This window comes from Canis lupus, chromosome 37, assembly GCF_048164855.1.
Source record: "Canis lupus baileyi chromosome 37, mCanLup2.hap1, whole genome shotgun sequence".
NCBI lineage: Eukaryota > Metazoa > Chordata > Mammalia > Carnivora > Canidae > Canis > Canis lupus.
The window spans coordinates 3,809,944-3,829,586 of NC_132874.1; the positions used below are offsets into that span (position 1 = coordinate 3,809,944).

Consider the following 19,643-nt stretch of genomic DNA (forward strand, 5'->3'; position numbering starts at 1 on the left):
TCTGTGCGCCTGCGCGGTGAGAGTTGCGCGGCTCCGGGTGGGGACGCCCGGGGGCCTGTGCCCGCGGGGAGGTCGTTGCCCTCCGACCTTCCCTCGGCGCTCCCCGCGCGGGGCGGTGCCCCCTCTCCCCTCGGCAAGGGCGGGCCAGGCGGCGGAGGAAGCTCTCCCGCTGGAGGCAGACTCCGAGAGAACCAAGTGCCGTGTGGAGAGTCCTGGCCGGCACCTGTGGGCAGAGCCCGGGTTCCGCGGATCGGACCTGCGCTGTGCTCGCCGTCGGCGGGGACCCCGGGGCTGGCTCGGCCCTCAGCGCCAGGACTGCGACCCTCACTGACCCTCTTTTTTACTTTTTAAAGTAAGGCTACCTGGAAAAGAATCTAACTACAGATGTGGCTCCCGTTTGCCTCTCACATCGCATCTCAGTGAAACATGGCTGCTCTGAAATACCGCTAAATCCCCTTGATAGGGACGCCCGGGTGGCTCAGCGGGTGAGCCTCGGCCTCGGCTCAGGGCGCGACCCCCGGACCCGGGATGGCGTCCTGCGTGGGCTCCCCAGCCTGCGTCTCTGCCTCTCTCTCTCTCATGAGTAAGTAAATAAAATCTTTTTTTATTTTTTTTTAATTTTTTTTTAATCTTTTTTTAAAAAAAATCCTCTTCTAGCCCTGTCAGACGTTTTCTGCTCCCTTCTTCACAAGACCGCGAGGCTAAATGACGCCACTAGGCAGTGACAGACGGAGACTTCAGCTCTTCTGACTCAAAGTCCACCTGTGGAAAGAGAGGTTCTGGAAATGCTTCTCTCTCCAGAGGCAGAAGATCCTCAAGCCCCCAAAGGACTGGGAGTGTCTCCAAAACGTACACTTGGATACTGGTTCTGAAAAAAAAATCTATAGGGAAATCGATTTTGAAGGGATCTGGAAAAAAGTAACAAGTAAGTGGTTGTCATTTAATCAGAATTTGCCTCTGAACATCCAAATATCCTGCTTTATCTGCAGTAAGGAAATCATGGGTATTGATTGGATTAGGATTATGCAGTAATATTGGCTCACATGTAATCCTTCAGTTCACTTCAGTGTCACGCTACACATGTTTAAAGGAAATCATGGATATTTTTCTGTAATCGATTAGCCACTTCTAGCTGAGCACAGACTCCATTGCTGTGCATTATAGAGCTGTTTGTTTCCAGTCTGGCCTAACAACATAATCAGTTTGCGAAAAGAGAAAGAGGGGGGATCCCTGGGTGGCGCAGCGGTTTGGCGCCTGCCTTTGGCCCCAGGGCGCGATCCTGGAGACCCGGGATCGAGTCCCACGTCGGGCTCCCGGTGCATGGAGCCTGCTTCTCCCTCTGCCTGTGTCTCTGCCTCTCTCTCTGTGTGACTATCATGAATAAATAAAAATTAAAAAAAAAAAAAAAAAAAGAGGGATCCCTGGGTGGCGCAGCGGTTTGGCGCCTGCCTTTGGCCCCAGGGCGCGATCCTGGAGACCCGGGATCGAGTCCCACGTCGGGCTCCCGGTGCATGGAGCCTGCTTCTCCCTCTGCCTGTGTCTCTGCCAATCTCTCTCTCTCTCTGTGACTATCATAAATAAATAAAAATTTTAAAAAAAAAGAGAGAAGGAGGGAAAGAAGCACTATAATATACTGTATTAGAAAAACAAAACCATGTTGTTTAACATGGTATAAAGAATATCAAACTAAAATGCTAATGAAAGGCAGTAGGACCAGCTTAAATGACACGTATCTTTTTAAAATTTATCATTTATTAAGGCTAAAGTCCCAAGGTTTTCAACCAGAGCTCAGAAATTGCCTATTGCATGATACTATTTTTCTGAAAACTGCTCTAGGGGAACACATAACAATTTATTACATTCTTTTCAAAAAGCTCATATAGGATCATTTATAGAGTGATCCAATTCCTCTACTCTGAAATATACTCAAATAGTTGAATTTACATTTTAGATTGAGAAGTGCACAAAGTTGAAAATTGAGGACAGAAAAGAAATCTGGATTCAAACAACGTATCAGAATTAGGGTTTTTATTTTATTATTTATTATTTTTTAATTTTTCTATATAGGCTTTACACCAAGCACGGGGCTTGGACTCACAACCTGGTGATCAAGAGTCCCACACACTCTACTGACTGAGCCAGCCAGGAGACCTAGAGTCTTTATTTTTTAAGGTAACATTTTAATAATTGATAATATGAGTTACAGACTAATTTTAATGATGATAAATCAGTTCTAAGATAAAAGGCAGTAAACTGGTGATTATAAAGTACCAATAAAATGAAAAATAAAACACATTGTGAACATAGTTCATGATGAACATAAACCTTGTAGTTAAGCCATTATATATCATTTTTCTTCTCATTTTGTATTTTTATTTATTTATTTATTTACTTATTTAAAAGTTCCATTTCTTTCTTACTTTCCTTCATTTATTTTACTTAAGTTATCTCTGTGCCCAACATGGGGCTCAAATTCATGACCCCAACTGGGGTCATGCTCAAGCTACATGCTCTTCCAAATGAGCCGGTCAGGCATCCCACAAAATTTATTTACTTATTTATTTATTTTTAAGATTTTATTTATTTGTTCATGAGAGAGGCAGAGACATAGGCAGAGAGAGAAGCAGGCTCCCTGCAGGGAACCCAATGTGGGACTTGATCCCAGGACCCTAGGATCACGCCCTGAGCCAAAGGCCGATGCTCAACCACTGAACCACCCAGCTGTCCTTATTATTTTTTTTAAGTAATCTCTACACCCAATATGGGGCTCAAACTCAGAACCCAAAATCAAGAGTTGCATGCTTTTCCTGTGAGCCAGCAAGTTGCCCCAGTTTATTTGTATTTTAAAAGGGTGATTTAATTTTCACTTTTCAGAATGAGTATTGATCCTGAGAAGTTCACTATTCACAAAAGACATATCTGGGTCTGGTATTTGTCATTTGTATAAAGAAACTGCTGAAATTTCACAATGGGCCGTCAATGTTCTTTTTTCAAAACAAGCGTACTCTAGGTAGAAATTTTCTTCTTAATCTCTTTCCTTTAATAGTTCTTTATATTTTATTTCTTAAACCCAGGCCATTTCTGAGAGGATTTGGACGTGGAGAAAATTTTCACAAAATTCACAGTTAATTTTACAAAAGTTAACTTGTTGAGTCAGTTTATATGATGAGAATGAATTGCTAGCTGGCTACATAAGGGAGGACAAGCATATTAAGTATATTTGTTCAAGAGAAACAAAACCAATAGGATAGATAGAAATATAAGGAATTTGCACACATGATTATGTCAGCTGGCAAGTCCAAAATCTGCAGAGTCAATGTCCCAGTTCAAAGGCCATCAGGCAAGGAGAATTTCTTATTGGAGGTGCCTGGGGGGATGGGGTTGGGGTGGTGGTTGGGGGGGCGGTTGGGTCAGGCTTCCATTTGAGTGTGTGAGGCCTATTCACATTATGAAAGTTTTACTCAGTTTATTTACTTAAATGTTAATCTCATTCAAAGGCACCGTTACCCAACAGAAACACCTATAGTAATGTTTGACCAAATATCTGGGCACTGCAAGACTCAGTCAAGTTGACTTAAAATTAGCCCTCACAATGGGAAAGAAAGCCTTGCCTGAACCTTGACTGAGGATGTACTTGGATTCCCTTCAGATAGGAAGGCCTAGAAACACAATATAGCCCATTCTCAGCTGATGGGTTAATAGGAACATCGTATATGAAGGAGAGAGCAAACTATGCCTTATATGCCTTACGTCTTACCAGTTTCAAAGGAACCAAAAATTCTTAAGCGTGTTTAGATGAAGGATTGCAGCTCTGTTTTCCAGTGGCAGATGCTGGTTCCTTGTGAAGGCTATAAAGGGAGGACCTGTTGCAAACTTGTCTCCCTGCCTTAAAAATGGCCACCTTCTCCCTATTCTTCTTCCCATCATCCTCCTTTCTACATGTGTCTCTGTGTCCAAATTTCCCCATTTTTTAAGGACATCAGTCATATGGGATAGGATCTGCTACAGACTGCATGTTTGTATCCCTCCAAACCTTTGAAACCTAATCCCTGATGTGATACTATTTGGAGGAGAGGGCCCTTGGGCAGTAACTATAAATGGAGTTAGTGCCCTTATGAAAGAGACCCCAGAGAACTCCCTCACTCCTGCCATCATGTAAGGACACTGAAAAGGTGGCCAAGAAGCACCAAAAAGCAGGCCCTCACCAGACAGAATGTGCAGCTTCCAGAACTGTGAGAAATAAATGTTTGTTGTTGAAGCCGCTCAGTCTCCGGTATTTTTGCCATAATAGCCCAAACTGAGGAAGACGGGTTCTACTCTATCATTTTAACTGTATTGCCTCTGTAAAGACCCTGTCTTCAAATAAGATCACATTGTGGGGCAGCCCAGGTGGCTCAATGGTTTATGGCCGCCTTCAGCCCAGGGTATGATCCTGGAGACTCGGGGTCAAGTCCCATGTCAGGCTCCCTGCATGGAGCCTGCTTCTCCCTCTGCCTGTGTCTCTGCCTCTCTCTCTGTGTCTCTCATGAATAAATAAAAAAAATCTTTAAAAAAAAAAGATCACATTTTAAGGTACTGAGAGTTAGGATTCCAACCTATGAATTGATAGTGGTGGGAGACACAATTCAACCCATAACAGAAAGCTTTCCATCTTTCCTATTCTATCCTAACTCAACTGCTTGCTCCTCACTTCAGAGTGGGAGTAGTCAGCTACACTGCAGTACTGATCAGAGCCAAGTACCTTAGCAATCCCCACCATCTTTTCCTTTTTATTGTCATTTCAGTTTTATTGTATTTGAAGCAGAACTAAGCAGTTCCTGCATTCTAAAAGGGCTCTCACGTAACTCTTGATTTCAGGGTCCTGAGTTCTATCCTCATGTTGGGCACAGAGCTTACCTAAAAAAAATAATAAAAGTTTAAAAAGTCTCTCAAGAGGAGGAAAAAGCCTTTTCTTTGAAAATCTGTTCAAATTGTTCTTAATGAAAGGAATACATTTTTTTTAAGTTTATTCCTTTTTTTTTTTTTTTTTTTTTTTTAAGCAATCTCTACACCCAACGTGGGGCATGAATTCATGACCCTGAGATCAAGAGTCATATGCCTTACTGACTGAGCCAGCCAGGCAACCGGAAAATGAATAATTTCTGAGTGAGTTTTGAATGAGACCCAGAATTTCAACTTTTGACATCACACATCACCAATCTCAGGAAGTTCTGTCCTCTGTGCTAATATGTTAATGAAACACAATATGTGTTCCTCTAATCTGTCAGAAAATTTTTGGTAAATGTAGAAATAATACAGGAGATGCAAAATTTTATTCATAGACATTAGGAAAAAGTGAGAGGCTCAAAAAGAGGAATGAAAATAATAGCATATAAAAAAAAAATCTTGAGCCAGAAGAAAAGTTTAGAACTAGCTCAAAGGAAAATGGCCAGTGGTTCAGGAAAGGGAGGAGACCTTCTGGGTATATGGCTTCCTGGTATAGGAAGATTAGCCCATAAACTGTATTAAAACGTCCATTCTAGGGGCGCCTGCATGGCTCAGTGGTTGAGCTCACCATTTGGCTCACAGCGTGATCCTGGTGTCCTGGGATCAAGCCCCACATCAGGCTCCCTGCAAGGAGTCTGCTTCTCCCTCACCTTCTGCCCTTCCTCCCCGCTCCCAGGACCCTGGGATCATGACCTGAGCCAAAGGCTGACGCTTCACTGACTAAGCCACCTAGGCACCCCTAGAGTGAACCTTTTAATTGAGCCAGGAAAAGGTTCTTCAGTCATTGATCACTAAACCCATCAGTTACTTCCTGTCTGTGTGGTAGGATGAAAACAGATATATTTCTCAGTAAAATGAAATGCGGTAACCAGGTGAGCAGCCCAGAAAGTGAGCCAGAGTATTGAAAATGGAAAACACAAGGACATAAGTCAAGCTCTCAAAAGTAGTCGAGGCCAAGGGTGCTTTTTGAGGGCTAAGAAAATGTGGTGGGGGTTATAAGACTGTATATAATTAACCAAACTCATAAACTGTATACTTAAAATAGGTGAATTCTATTGTACATGAGTTATATTACAATAAAGCTAAATAATACAGAAGCTGACTGAGGTAATACAAGCAGGTCCCTAGGAGAGACTACCTGGACGCTGGGGAGAATATACAGAGAATCCCCTCACTCATGGAGGGTTAGAAACTGCCTTGTCTGCCACTGAGTGTCTGCATGTCAGCAAATAACAAACCAGGAGGCAGAGCTTGGCTAGGGAGACCCTCAAGTGGCCCAGGGCCTGAGAAAAGTCAGCAAAGATGGTATCAGAGCACCTGAAACCAAGAAAAGGCATCCTTAAAGCTGTATAATTTTATTTCATTTCATTTCACTTCATTTTTAAAGCCATATAACTTTAATCCTATCTTAACATTTGTATCTTTTATGAAACATTTCACATATGCTATTTCACTTCAGTCAGCACAAAAACCTGCTGAGTGAACAATGCAAATACTACCTGTCTATTACACAAAGAAACTGTGAGCAGTAGGGCTGGTGTCGGGACATGTGCCAGGGACCAACTGATTGCCCCTCGGCTTCAAATTCATCGTCCAGTCCCTGAAGGAAGATTTCCAAGTTCCAGCAGCACAGCAACTTCTGCTAATGTCAGTTTTCCCCCAGTGAGGCCTGGATCCCAGAGAAGAGGACATTCCTTAGGTGCTCTTCCTTGGCACCCAGGGAAGCACAGAGAACTCGAACGAGTGCAGTCGAAGGAGCCACTCCTGTTCCACTAGCTGAAACACAGCGTTCAGGGCAGACCCATCTGTGTTGAGATCTGGACTTTGTTGGAGAGGGCATGCTAGGAGCAGGGAAGTGCCTTGGTGCTGCATCCAGGGAACTTGCTGGAAATCCCTCTGGAGCTTATCTGAAATCCACCCTCGAGGGTGCCAGAGGACTCTGTTCTCTGGAAGGTGTGTCCTGGAGACCAGACCCATTCTATTGCAATATTGCCCCTGGGGTGGGGGAGGGTACGTGGGGGTCCCTGGGAACCTTTAGCTGCTGGGTACTGACGATCTCTGTCTGCACACCTCCCTCACCAGCACTTATTGGGTATTAACAGGAAAACTAGGAATGTAGTTTACTCAGCAAAATCTCCTTCTACGTATTATCTGCCAGGACAGCTGTTGTGCTAACTGGTTGCCACTCCAGTGACCTTGGGGTGCGTTGATACCTGTGCACCTGTGTGCTTGCAGAGAAAGACACCTGATCTCCTTTAGAAGATCACCAAGTTTTTCCCTCTAAGGAGTAGGATGAATAGTTCGTTTTAAATCAGATTGTCCTTTCAGTCCCCCGCAGAGTGGAGTTTATTATTATGCCCAAGAGACTAGATCCAAATTGACCAGAGGCTGTCAGGAAATTAGAAGCCCTTCTTCATCTTAGACTCCAGTTATCTCAGTTAGGCACTGGGCTGCCAGTAGGGACGTTGCGTGGGACTCTCTAGGCTTGGGGGACCCCTAGAACGCTCATTATCCTAGGTGAGGCTGCCATATGAGAAAATGGTGGAGAGTATGAACTCTTCATACTCTCTCTGCTCCTAAATTTTCTAACATGAGAATGTCAAGAGTTAAGAATTTATTTTCTAGATCACCGGGTTATACTTAGAAACAAAGATTCACCAGCTTTTTTCCTGAAAATCTCTTTAAAGGTAAATGTACCACCTAAAAGGTATTCTTGCTCCAAAATTGAATCTGAATTGAAAACCTATTGCCAGTTTAAGGAAGTACTGGAAATAGAGAAATATGTTAAACACCATGTGAATGCCATCAGCAAAATCCAAAGTATAGGAAATTTTACAAGACAAATAATCGATTTTTTTTTCTCAACCACTAAATGGCAAGTTAAAAAGCTATCAGGAAGGATTTGTAGAATATAAGAAAAGATATTAACAAATGCAAAACTTAGTGGATCTTGTTTGAATTAACCAACTATAAAAAAGTAATAAGGGAAATGTGAACACTGTATTTTATGATGTTAAGACATTAGGTATAATAATGGTATTGTGGTTGAGATACTACCTCCTACCAGTGAGAATGGTGAAAATTAACAAGGCAGGAAACAACAAATGTTAGGGAGGATGTAGAGAAAGAGGAACTCTCTTGCACTGTTGGTGGGAATGTGAACTGGTGCAGCCACTCTGGAAAACTGTGTGGAGGTTCCTCATAGAGTTAAAAATAGTTCTGCTCCACGACCCAGCAATTGCACTGCTGGGGATTTGCCCCAAAGCTGCAGATGTAGTGAAACACTGGGACACCTGCACTGCAATCTTCATGGCAGCAATGTCCACAATAGCCAAACTATGGAAGGAGCCACGATGTCCTTTGACAGATGAATGGATAAAGAAGATGTGGTCTATATATACCATGGAATATTACTCAGCCATGAGAAAGGACAAATACCCACCATTTGCTTCGACGTGGATGGAACTGGAGGGTATCATGCTGAGTGAAGTAAGTCAGTCGGAGAAGGACAATCATCATATGGTTTCACTCATACAGGGAATATAAGAAATAGTGAAAGGGATTATAAAGGAAAGGAGGGAACTGGGTGGAAAAATTAGGGAGATAAACCACGAGAGACTCCTAACTCTAGGAAACAAACAAAGAGTTGTGGAAGGGGAGGCGGGTGGGGGGTTGGGGTAACTGGGTGACCGGCACTGAGGAGGGCACTTGATGGGATGAGCACTGGGTGTTATACTATATGTTGGCAAATCGAACTTCAATAAAAACAAATTAAATAAAAACAAAAAATAATAATGGTGTTGTGGTTTTTACTCTAATGGTTTTTAACCTATAAATACTATTTATAGATTAATGGTATATCTGATACTTGACATAAATCAATTCAGAAGGAAGGGTAAAAATATAAGATTTTCTTAACATGGATATGATTGACATTTTGGGCCAGATAACTCTTTGTTGTGGGGGGCTGACCTTTGCAGCATCCCTGGTGTCTATCCACTAGCTGCCAGGACTGCTCCTCAGTTGTGATGAACAAAAATACAGACATTGAGTGGGGCCTCGCAGTCTCAGTCAGTATAACATACAACTCTTGACCTCAAGATTGTGAGTTTGAGCCCCATGTTGGGTGTAAAGATTACTTAAAAATAAAAGAAATCTTAAAAAAAAATACAGATACTGACAAATACTCCTGTGGGGAAAATCACCCACAATGAGAGCCATTGGTATAAATAAAATAGTAGTGGCCTTGTGTTGATAACCATTGAGGTTAGCATACATGAATGAATACCTGAGAATTTATTATTCTATCCCCTCTACTTTTCTATATGTTTGAAACATTCAATAATAAATTTTTTAAGAGTAGTAACTTAAAAAGGATTAAACAAGGAGTGAGGAAGTGGAAATACTGGAAAATATTTGGCTATAAAAACCTTGGCATGGCAGCCCCAGTGGCACAGTGGTTTAGCGCCGCCTGCAGCCCAGGGCCTGATCCTGGAGACCCTGGATCCAGTCCCACATCAGGCTGTCTGTATGATGCCTGCTTCTCCCTCTGCCTGTGTCTCTGCCTCTCCCTCTCTCTGTCTCTATGAATAAATAAATAAAATCTTAAAAAAAAAAACCTTGGCAACCACACATTTTTCCACCAATTTATTTTTTATTGTATTTTATTTATTTTTAAAGATTTTATTATTCATGAAAAACAGAGAGGCAGAGACATAGGCAGAGGGAGGAGAAGGCTCTCTGTGGGGAGCCCTATGTGGGACTCAATCCCAGGACCCTAGGATCATTACTTGAGCCAAAGGCAGACACTCAACCACTGAGTGTCCCCCAATTTATTTTTTGACAAACCATTTGATGTAGTAGAAGCATAGCTAAGGGATGTGATATAGTGAAACATATTACTAATGGAGGTTCAAAATTAATGGCTCAAGTGATATTAAAAATTACGTAGTATGTGTGTATATATAGTATATGTATATATGTCAACTGTCTTTAGAGGATACTTTTGGTGCAGAATTAAAAGGCAGGATGGTGTGGATGGTGCCCATGTGCTATATGTGGGCCTTTAGGTATGTTTTACTTAGCCTAGATCATAGTAGCCTACACATTGATTAGAAAAATTGAGGGATCCCTGGGTGGCGCAGTGGTTTGGCACCTGCCTTTGGCCGGGGGCGTGATCCTGGAGACCCGGGATCGAATCCCACGACGGGCTTCCTGCATGGAGCCTGCTTCTCCCTCTGCCTGTGTCTCTGCCTCTCTGTCTCTCTCTGTGTGACTATCATGAATAAATAAATAAAATCTTAAAAAAAAAAAAAGAAAAATTGAAATTTTTTTCAGCATCTTAAAAACCAGATGATTTCCATAAGCAGAGACAAAAGGCAAATGATGAGCTGAGAGAAAATGTATGCAATATATTTTGCAGATAAAGTCCTAATTTCCCTAATTAATAAAGAGCTCTGAAAACACTGAAGGGAATAAAACCACCAACTCATTGGGGAAAAAGGACAAAAGACGGGAAGAGAGAGTTCAGGGAAGAAGATATACAAATGATTCTTAAATGTTTGAAACAACACTCAACCTCACTCATAAAAAAGAGATCTACAAATGAAAGCACTGAGAAACTTTCTCACCAAGCCGATTGGCAAATATTCTTTTTTTTTTATTAGTATTTATTCATGAGAGGCAGAGACATAGAAGGAGAAGCGGGTTCCCTGTGGGGAGTCCAATGTTGGACTCAATCCCAGGACCCTAGGATCATTACTTGAGCCAAAGGCAGACACTCAACCACTGAGCCATCCAGGTGCCCCAGATTGGCAAATATTCAAAAGCTTGACTATGGTACTTCCAGTAAGCAAAATTCTAAAACAGTCCCCCATGATATCTGATCTTTGGAGTTATGCCCTTGAATAGGTTATTGTATATGGCAAAGGCAGGTAGATTTTCTGTATGTAATTAAGGTCCCAATCAGTTGGCTTTACATTAATCAAAAGGGATATTATCCTGGTGGCCCTGACTTACTAGTAGGGTGCCCTTCTACAGAAGGCTTCAACCTTTCTTGAGGGCTGAAACCATCCCCTACTGGCCTTGAAGAAACCAGCCACCATGAGTTCTATAGCCCCAAAGAGATAAATTCTGCCGAGAACCTGAAGAGGCTCAGAGTCAGAGTTGTCCTCCCTGGAGCCTCCAAATGAGAACACAGCCCTATTAACACATCATATACAGCCTTGTAAGACCATGAACACAGGGCCCAACTAAGCTGTGCTCAGACTGCTGACACGTAGTAACTATGAGATAATAAATGTGTTTGGTTTTAAGCTGATAAGAGTGTGATAATTTGCTACAGGAAACAGAATACTAATGAAACACTAGGCAAGGCTGGGAGGGAGCAAGTATTCTCATACATGGCTAGTGGGAGTGCAGAATGTAAAAGCCCTGTATTAATTGGCTGTTTGTACCAATTCATTGCTGCCCTGTCCATATGCACATTGACTTTGAACCTAGCAATTCCACTTCGGGGGGTTTACTCTGAAGGTTTGCCACCATAAATTTAAGATAACGTGTGCAGGGCTTTTCATTATGACATGATCTATGATGCCTAACGATTGGAAAGGCATGTAAATTGCATAGTACATAGAAGGTGGGTTGAAAATATTACAATTTAGCTATGCAATGTAGTACTATGATGCCATAAACAAAGAATTAGGAAGTTCTCTGAAATGGAGAATTCTCAGGATATGCCATTAAGTGAAAAGAGTGGAATGAGAGAGTATATGTAGCATCCTACCCTTAGTGAAGAAAGTATTGAGAATATATGTCTGTACTTATATATTCATAAAAAAGAAAGAGAGAGGCTCAATCAGGAATGAATGAAAATGGAATGTAGTTATTTAATGGGAGTGAGAACAGGATAGGAGTGAGACTTTTGAGGATCTACTTCTTTACTTTTGAATGATGTATTTCATAAATGGAAAACATAAATAGGGATCCCTGGGTGGCGCAGCGGTTTGGCGCCTGCCTTTGGCCCAGGGCGTGATCCTGGAGACCCGGGATCGAATCCCACGTCGGGCTCCCGGTGCATGGAGCCTGCTTCTCCCTCTGCCTGTGTCTCTGCCTCTCTCTCTCTGTGTGTGTGACTATCATAGATAAATAAAAAAAAAAATTAAAAAAAAAGGAAAACATAAATAAAAACTTGTTAATGATAATGGACATTGAAGTATTTAGAGGGAAATGAGCCAATATCTGCAGTTTATTTTGAAATGCTTCAAAAACATAAAATAGATGGATAGATATGGGGATGTTTAGATGGATGTGGTAAAGCAGTGGTAGACTCTAGGTAGTGGGTGTGTAGATGATGTTCACTGTAAAATTTTTTCAGCTTGTTTGAAATTTTTATAATAAAATGTTGGAAAAAGTAAATGAAAATGCGTGAACAAAAGCAAACCCTAAAGCAATCCTGTGTATTCGGTGGGTAATAGAGAAAAGAATTAATTCAAGTACATTTTGGATACAATATTGACTATAGTATTCTCTTTTTTTTTTTTCTGTGCACACTCTTAGTAGAATGTATTTTAAGGACAAAGTTTCAAAGAAATGTTGAACTTTCCTTATTAGAAATTTCAGTTGACCTTGTGATCAGCAGGTCAGTCAGATCACCTGAGTTACAGCAAATACCAGGCCAACAGAATTCTTCTTGAAATAGCCTGTTTAGGTTCAGTTTCAGAACATTAATAACCTTATCCACAATAATTTACCCAGTAGTCTCGGTATGTAGTTCCAGGAATAATTTTTATATTCCCCACTAGGTGGCAATACTATCCAACGTGATTAAAAGCCGAACTTAAATTTGAAAGACTTCTGCATCTAACAAGCTATTATACAATATTGATTTTCTCACCTATTGAGCAAACTATACTTTCATTAATATCTCTGCGAAGTAACATTCTTCAAAATGTTAGTAACAAGGATGAATAAATCCTATTTCCAAAACCAGAATCACTGGATCCGTAGGAACCTCCAGAAGTCGGCTAGTCCATTAATCCACCTCCCAACAGAATAGCCCTCCTCCTCTGTGATCTTTTCTCTGCCCAAGAAATAGGACATTTCTCAAAGTTCTGTTCCAACATTTAGCATAAAGTCAAGTGGCTCATTCATTCTTTTTTTCCACTCATTCTTCAAAGAGCAAACAATTTCTGAGTAATTACCATATACCAGGTATTGCACTAAGTATTGTGGGTATGATGGTGCCTGTAGACAGAGTTCTGCTGCCCTCAATGAGCTTGGTGTCCATTGCCCTGGCAAAATAGGAGAGTTGGTGTGGCTCCCAGTAGCATGGCTCACTCTGCTCTTCTTGCTCAAGCAGAGGAAAGGTCTTAAACTGTAAGCAACGTAAATGCCAATGGGGAAAAATAGACAAGTCAACAATTAGAAGCCCTAGTAAGAAATGCATGGGAATAGGTAGAGGGTGCTGTGAGGCACAGCCAGTCTCAAGAGTAGTCAGGCAAGATTTCTCAGATGAAGGGACATTTATTTATTTAAAAGATTTTATTGGGATCCCTGGGTGGTGCAGCGGTTTAGTGCCTGCCTTTGGCCCAGGGCGCGATCCTGGAGACTCGGGATCGAGTCCCACGTCGGGCTCCCGGTGCATGGAGCCTGCTTCTCCCTCTGCCTGTGTCTCTGCCTGTCTCTCTCTCTCTCTGTGATGACTATCATGAATAAATAAAAATTTTAAAAAAAGATTTAAAAGATTTTATTTATTTAAGAGAGAGCACACACACACAAGCAGGGCAGAGGGACAGGGAGAAGCAGACTCCCCATGGACCAGGGAGCCCAATGCAGGGCTTGATCCCAGGACCCTGAGATCATGACCTGAGCCAAAGGCAGACGCTTAACAGATTGAGCCACCCAAGTGCCCTGAAGGGACATTTTAAACTGAGACCTTGGATGCCTGGGTGGCTGAGCGCCTGCCTTCGGCCCAGGGTGTGATCCTGGAGTCCCGGGATTAAGTCCCACATCGGGCTCCCTGCATGGAGCCTGCTTCTCTCTCTGCCTTTGTCTTTGCCTCTCTCTGTGTCTCTCATGAATACATAAATAAAATATTTTTAAAAGTAAAATAAAATAAACTGAGACCTGAACTAGACAGGCAAGGGCCCAATGGAATGGGGGGGGGGGGTGGAAGGGAGGACGGAAGGGAAGGACTATGAAGGTTACAAAAGTTGGAGGGGGAGGGATACCATCTCATTATCATTGTATGGCCAAACACAGTGTCTAGCACACGGTCGACTTAGATTACACATGACCCTCATTCTAATGCTGTCATACAACATGACTTTAGGTTACTTCTTTGAGTCTAGGTGTCCTCTAGATAAGATTCTTATTCTTGAGTCTATATATTCAAGTCTCAAGTCTATATTCTTGAGTCTTGAGTCTAGATCTCTAGATAATATTCTTATTCCTCTTGAATAAGAATTCCAGGTAGTCTCAAAATATGACAGAATTGAAGTGTCCTCACTCTGAATAAATAAAATCACTCAAGAACATTGTGGAGCAGGAGATGAAAGGATCTCAGGATCTAAGTCTGAGGACCTTTGATATGTAAGCAACAGAAAAAAGAACAACCCAAGAGGCAAAAGAAACCAGGCGAGCATGGCATCTTAGGGGTGGGTACCGCCATCACACTGCAGCAGGTTGAGGGTAAAGTAGCAGGTGAACCTGTGGAACCAGCAAACACAGAAAACTCTATAAAGGAATCTGGCAAGGGATAGGAAATGTTTGGGCATGTTTAAATGCTGCTAGAGAGGAGCCAGGAACCAGGGAAAAGTTGCAGGGGGCAAGGGAAGAAACAGATAAAGCTGTGAAGTCAGTGTAACTGCTGGGAAGGCGGGAGAGTGTGTGAGCTAAGAATGGGGGGCTGTAAGAGGGATGCCCAGGGGTGTACTGAGCTCATTAAACACCCAGAGTGGGGTTTTTTTAAAGAGCAATTTTGGGTTCACAGCAAACTTGAGCCAAAGGCATAGGATTTTCCCATACACCCTCTGCCTCCATACAGGCATAGCCTCCCCAGGATGTCAACATCCTGCGCCTGCACTGGAGTGGCACATTTGTTACAGGTCAGGAGGCTACTTTGATACCTCTTTATCACACAAAGCCTAACCTTTGTTTATTCTTGGTGTTGTACATTCTGTGGGTCTGCACCAGGGTGTAAGACATGTGTACATCATATCATACAGAGTATTTTCACTGCCCTAAAAACCCTCTGTGCTCGACCTATTCATCCCTCCCTTTCCACAACCCTTGACAACCACTGATCCTTTTACTGCCTCCAGGTTTTGAGCTTGCCCACAGTATCAGAGTTGGAATCAAACAGTATGTAGCCTTTTCAGATTGGCTTCTTTCATTTACTGATATGCATTTAAGTTTCCTCCCTGTCTCTTCATGACTCATTTCTTCTCATCCTGAATAATATTCCATTGTCTGGATGGACTAGTTTATTTAGTGTGGATCATTTTTAACAAATGTTATTTTCAGGAATCATGAAATGAGGCAAATATTAAAACAACCAGAAAGTAAATGCAGAAAGTGAAAGTTTTCTGTTTTGAACTTTCTGTGTAAGAAAAAGATTTTTGATAAATTACAGTACAAAAAAGGGAAGAAAGTAATACTTTGATACTTTTGTTTTGCATGCAAAAGATACAATTTAGAGGAAAATACTAAATGGTCCTGCTGGATATGTTTTTTTTTTTTTAAGAGTGGGGGAGGGGCAGAGAGAGAATATTAAGCCAGCTCCATACCCTGATGCGAGCCTTGATCTCATGTATCTGAGGTCATGACCTGAGCTAAAACCAAAAGTCGGGCACTCAACCAACTGAGCTACCCAGGTGCCCATGATTAGATAGGTTCTCAAGTCCCTCCCTTTCCACAACCCTTGGCAACCACTGATCCTTAAACAATTAATTTAAAAAGAAGTTTCAACTTTTTTTTTAAGGAAATGTCAACTTTAAAGATTTTACTCAAATTCAGTAAAATGTTTCAAGTGTGAACTAAAATCTGTCCTTACAAAACTTCTCCATTTGCACTGACAGTTTTGAATTTTAAACACAGATAAGAATTCCAGGTGGTCTCAAAATATGACAGAATTAAAGTGACTCAAGTTCTGTTTCTCTACCTATATGTATAATGACTGTGCTATCATTTTTTTCTCAATCTAGTATTTTTTTTAAAGATTTTTTTTTATTTACTTGACAGAGAACACAAGCAGGGGGAGGGGTAAAGGAAGAAGCAGGCTCCCCGCTGAGCAGGGAGCCCAATGTGGGGCCCCATCCCAGACCCTGGGTTCATGACCCAAGCCAAAGGCAGATTCTTGACTGACTGAGCAACCCAGGTGCCCCTTAATCTAGTATTTAAAAGCAAAAATACAGTACGCCAGGGACTGGAGACAGGAGCTGTACCCAAAGTGAACTGCACTGATTCCACTGGACACGTACTCTCCAAACCAGCTGTGTGTGGCTGAGGCTGGGTGTGTGGGATGCCAAGCACATAACCCGGAGGTCTCTGAATACCCGCATGAAGAGTATAATGTTTATTAATGGAATAATAAAAAGTGCTCAAGTTTTATTTTAGGAAAACCAACAGTAACTGCTACAGTGTTTAGAACTGACCAGCAAAAGATTGTTTTCAGGAAGGAGTATTTTATCTGATGTTGTTTAGAATTGCCAGCTCATGATGGTGGTTAGAAGACCAGCTATGCAGTCCACCAGGTGCAGGCATGAGGGCTGTGTTATAACGCTACACCGCCCCATTCCCCTAGGTTGGCCACACAGAAATGCTCCCCGTGGCAGAAGGAAAGGCTGAGAAAGAGGCTTAGCAAGGGGCAGGTGAGGGTAGCAGGAGTAAGACCACCTGGAGCAAGGGGAAACTGATGCAGGCTCGCAACTGCAGTGGATGTTGCATTTATTAAGGCTTGCATACACTGCAAGAAAGAGACATGGGAGTACATTGCATGGAGGCACAGGGCCCAGAAATGCTATAGGAGCGCCCCCTCAGCAGCTGATCAGTCACTCTGGGTTGAAGTACTTCCAAAGCCAAGATTACCAACAGTCCTCTGAGAACTGAATGAATAACCTGAGGGGTTTTATTTTTTAATTTTAATTTTTTTTAAGATTTTATTTTTTTATTCACAGGAGACACAGAGAGAGGCAGAGACATAGGCAAAGGGAGAAGCAGGCTCCCTGTGGGGAGCCCAATGTAGGACTTGATCCCAGGACCCAGGATCACCACCTGAGCCAAAGGCAGACGCTTAACCACTGAGCCACGCTTAACCACTGAGCCACTCAGGTGTCCTTTTAATTTTTTTTAAGTGATCTCTACCTCCCAATGTTGAGTTTGAACTTATGACCCTGAGATCAAGAGTTGCATGCTCCACCGACTGAGCCAGCCAGGTGCCCCCAAATAACCTGAGTTTTTGAGGCTTCTCTTTTTTGAGTACACCTAAGTATCTGTAGGTCCTAAAAGAGAGTGCCTTATTGGGGGTGGGGGGGTCTACTAGTATTCCCCAGCAGGAGCGTCCCCACTGGGCAGGGTGCCACTGTACTGTCCTCTTTGAAGGGAGGTTCTCCCTCCCTCTACCCTGGCTGCCTTGGACTGCTGCCCGGGCAGCAGGGTTGGCTTCTGGTGAAGGGCACAAACCACAGATATTTTATGTAGAAAGCTTGTGTTTGGGAATACTTTCCTCAGAAAGGTCTGAGGGCTTGCCAAGAGCATAGAGCCCAGTGTAATGCTCTTAGGCACAGTAGACATGCTTAGAAACAGCTGCTGCGGAGAGAGAACAGAAAGAAAACACAGGATTCAGGACCCAGTGGAGTTTGAAGACTGCTTTTGCCAAAGCTTAAAGTAACTTTTTCTGTTGACTTCAGTGGGAAGGGAGAGCAGATTGTTACAGTTCTCTAAATCCAGAGTTGGGAGACTTTTTTCTTTACAGGGACAGATAGTAAATATTTTAGGTTTCCTTTATTGCACACTGTGTGTGTGCGTGTGTGTGTGTGTGTGTGTGTGTGTTTACCACCCTAAAAAAATAAAAACTGTTCTTAGTTCTCAGGCAAGACAAAACAGGCCATGGGCTGAATTTGGCCTGATGACCATGTTTTGCTGACCTTTACTCTAGATAGTTGGCACATTCTTAGACTAAAGAAAAAAAAACCCAAGGAATCTATCTATCAGAGATAGCAAAGTTACTTTCCACCCTCCCAAGAAAGGCTATTTTCTTGCAAGAAACTTGATAAATGGGCAGCCCGGGTGGCTCAGCGGTTTAGCGTGGCCTTCAGCCCAGGGCGTGATCCTGGAGACCCGGGATCCAGTCCCTCGGTGGGCTCCCTGCATGGGGCCTGCTTCTCCCTCTGCCTGTGTCTCTGCACGCCTTTCTTCTCTCATGAATAAATAAATAAAGCCTTTAAAAAAAAAAGAAACTTGATAAATAATTTTGAAATGGGTATGTATAAGAATCACTTTCTCCCTACCAGAGTGAAAAAAAGAGTTGTGGGTGAGCAAGGTACATAGGAATAGGCATATAAGAAGTGCTAAAGCCACTCCTGTCCATGGAAAGGAGAAGCAGGGGAAGTTAGAGGATGCCTTATTTGTGCTGCAGATTTGCTAATGCAACTTTTTTTTTTCCTCTGGGGAATTTATGGGTTAAGATTTGAAATAGACTTATGGAAAATAGATTGAAAAAGAAATTCAATGAAAAGAACCAAAATAGATCACCAACCATATTTGTGTTGGATTCAAGACTCTAGAGTGTTTAAGAAAATCAGAAAAGCAAGCTCCAGTCAAAATGGTGTGTGTCTGTGAAAATGAAGAGAAGAGGGAGGCAGGCATCTGAAGGACCAGTGTGAGCAGAGTTTTCTCAGAAGTGCGGGATTTTAAAAGGTTTGGAAGAAAGATGAAAGGCAGCGTACCTTCCTCAAAACTGCCGAATGCCCTCTAAGCAAGAACCTCCACAGCCTCTATGAAACCCACCACAGAGTTATTTCCTCCCCCATAGAAGCAGTAACAGGTAGATCAGGCCTGGCTGCGTCATTGGGGCAGGTCCAGTGCCAGATGAACAGGAGAGCCCTTGTGTTAAAAAAAGAAAAAACTGCTCATAATTTCAAGATGGTAAGGGAAGTATAAAAACCAAGCAAGCACTGGGATGCCTGGGTGGCTCAGTGGTTGAGCATCTGCCTTTGGCTCAGGTTGTGATCTCCGGGACCTGGGATGGAGTACTACCTATGCCTCTTCCTCTCCCTCTGTGTGTCTCATGAATAAATAAATAAAATCTTTTAAAAAATAAAAATAAAAACCAAGCACAGGGCTGTTCTGAGCAAGTTCAGGTGTAGACTCAGGAAGCAGGTACTGGAATTGCACTCAGGATATCCAGACCCTGCTTCAGGCCAACCATTGCTGCTTCCTTTGAGATGTGTAAGAGGGGGGATCCCTGGGTGGCGCAGCGGTTTGGCGTCTGCCTTTGGCCCAGGGCGCGATCCTGGAGACCCGGGATCGAATCCCACATCGGGCTCCCGGTGCATGGAGCCTGCTTCTCCCTCTGCCTCTGTCTCTGTGCCTCTCTCTCTCTCTGTGACTATCATAAATAAATAAAAAAAAATTAAAAAAAAAAAAAAAAAAAAGAG

General features: G+C 42.6%; 1 long non-coding RNA gene across 1 annotated transcript; it reads left to right on the forward strand.

The window, feature by feature from the left end:
• LOC140626229 (uncharacterized) lies at positions 1 to 8,775 on the forward strand. Its single transcript, XR_012025422.1, has 4 exons — positions 1 to 583; positions 658 to 925; positions 2,068 to 2,172; positions 5,040 to 8,775. It is a non-coding gene; the product is annotated as an uncharacterized lncRNA (long non-coding RNA).
• The last annotated feature ends 10,868 nt before the right edge of the window (positions 8,776 to 19,643 follow it).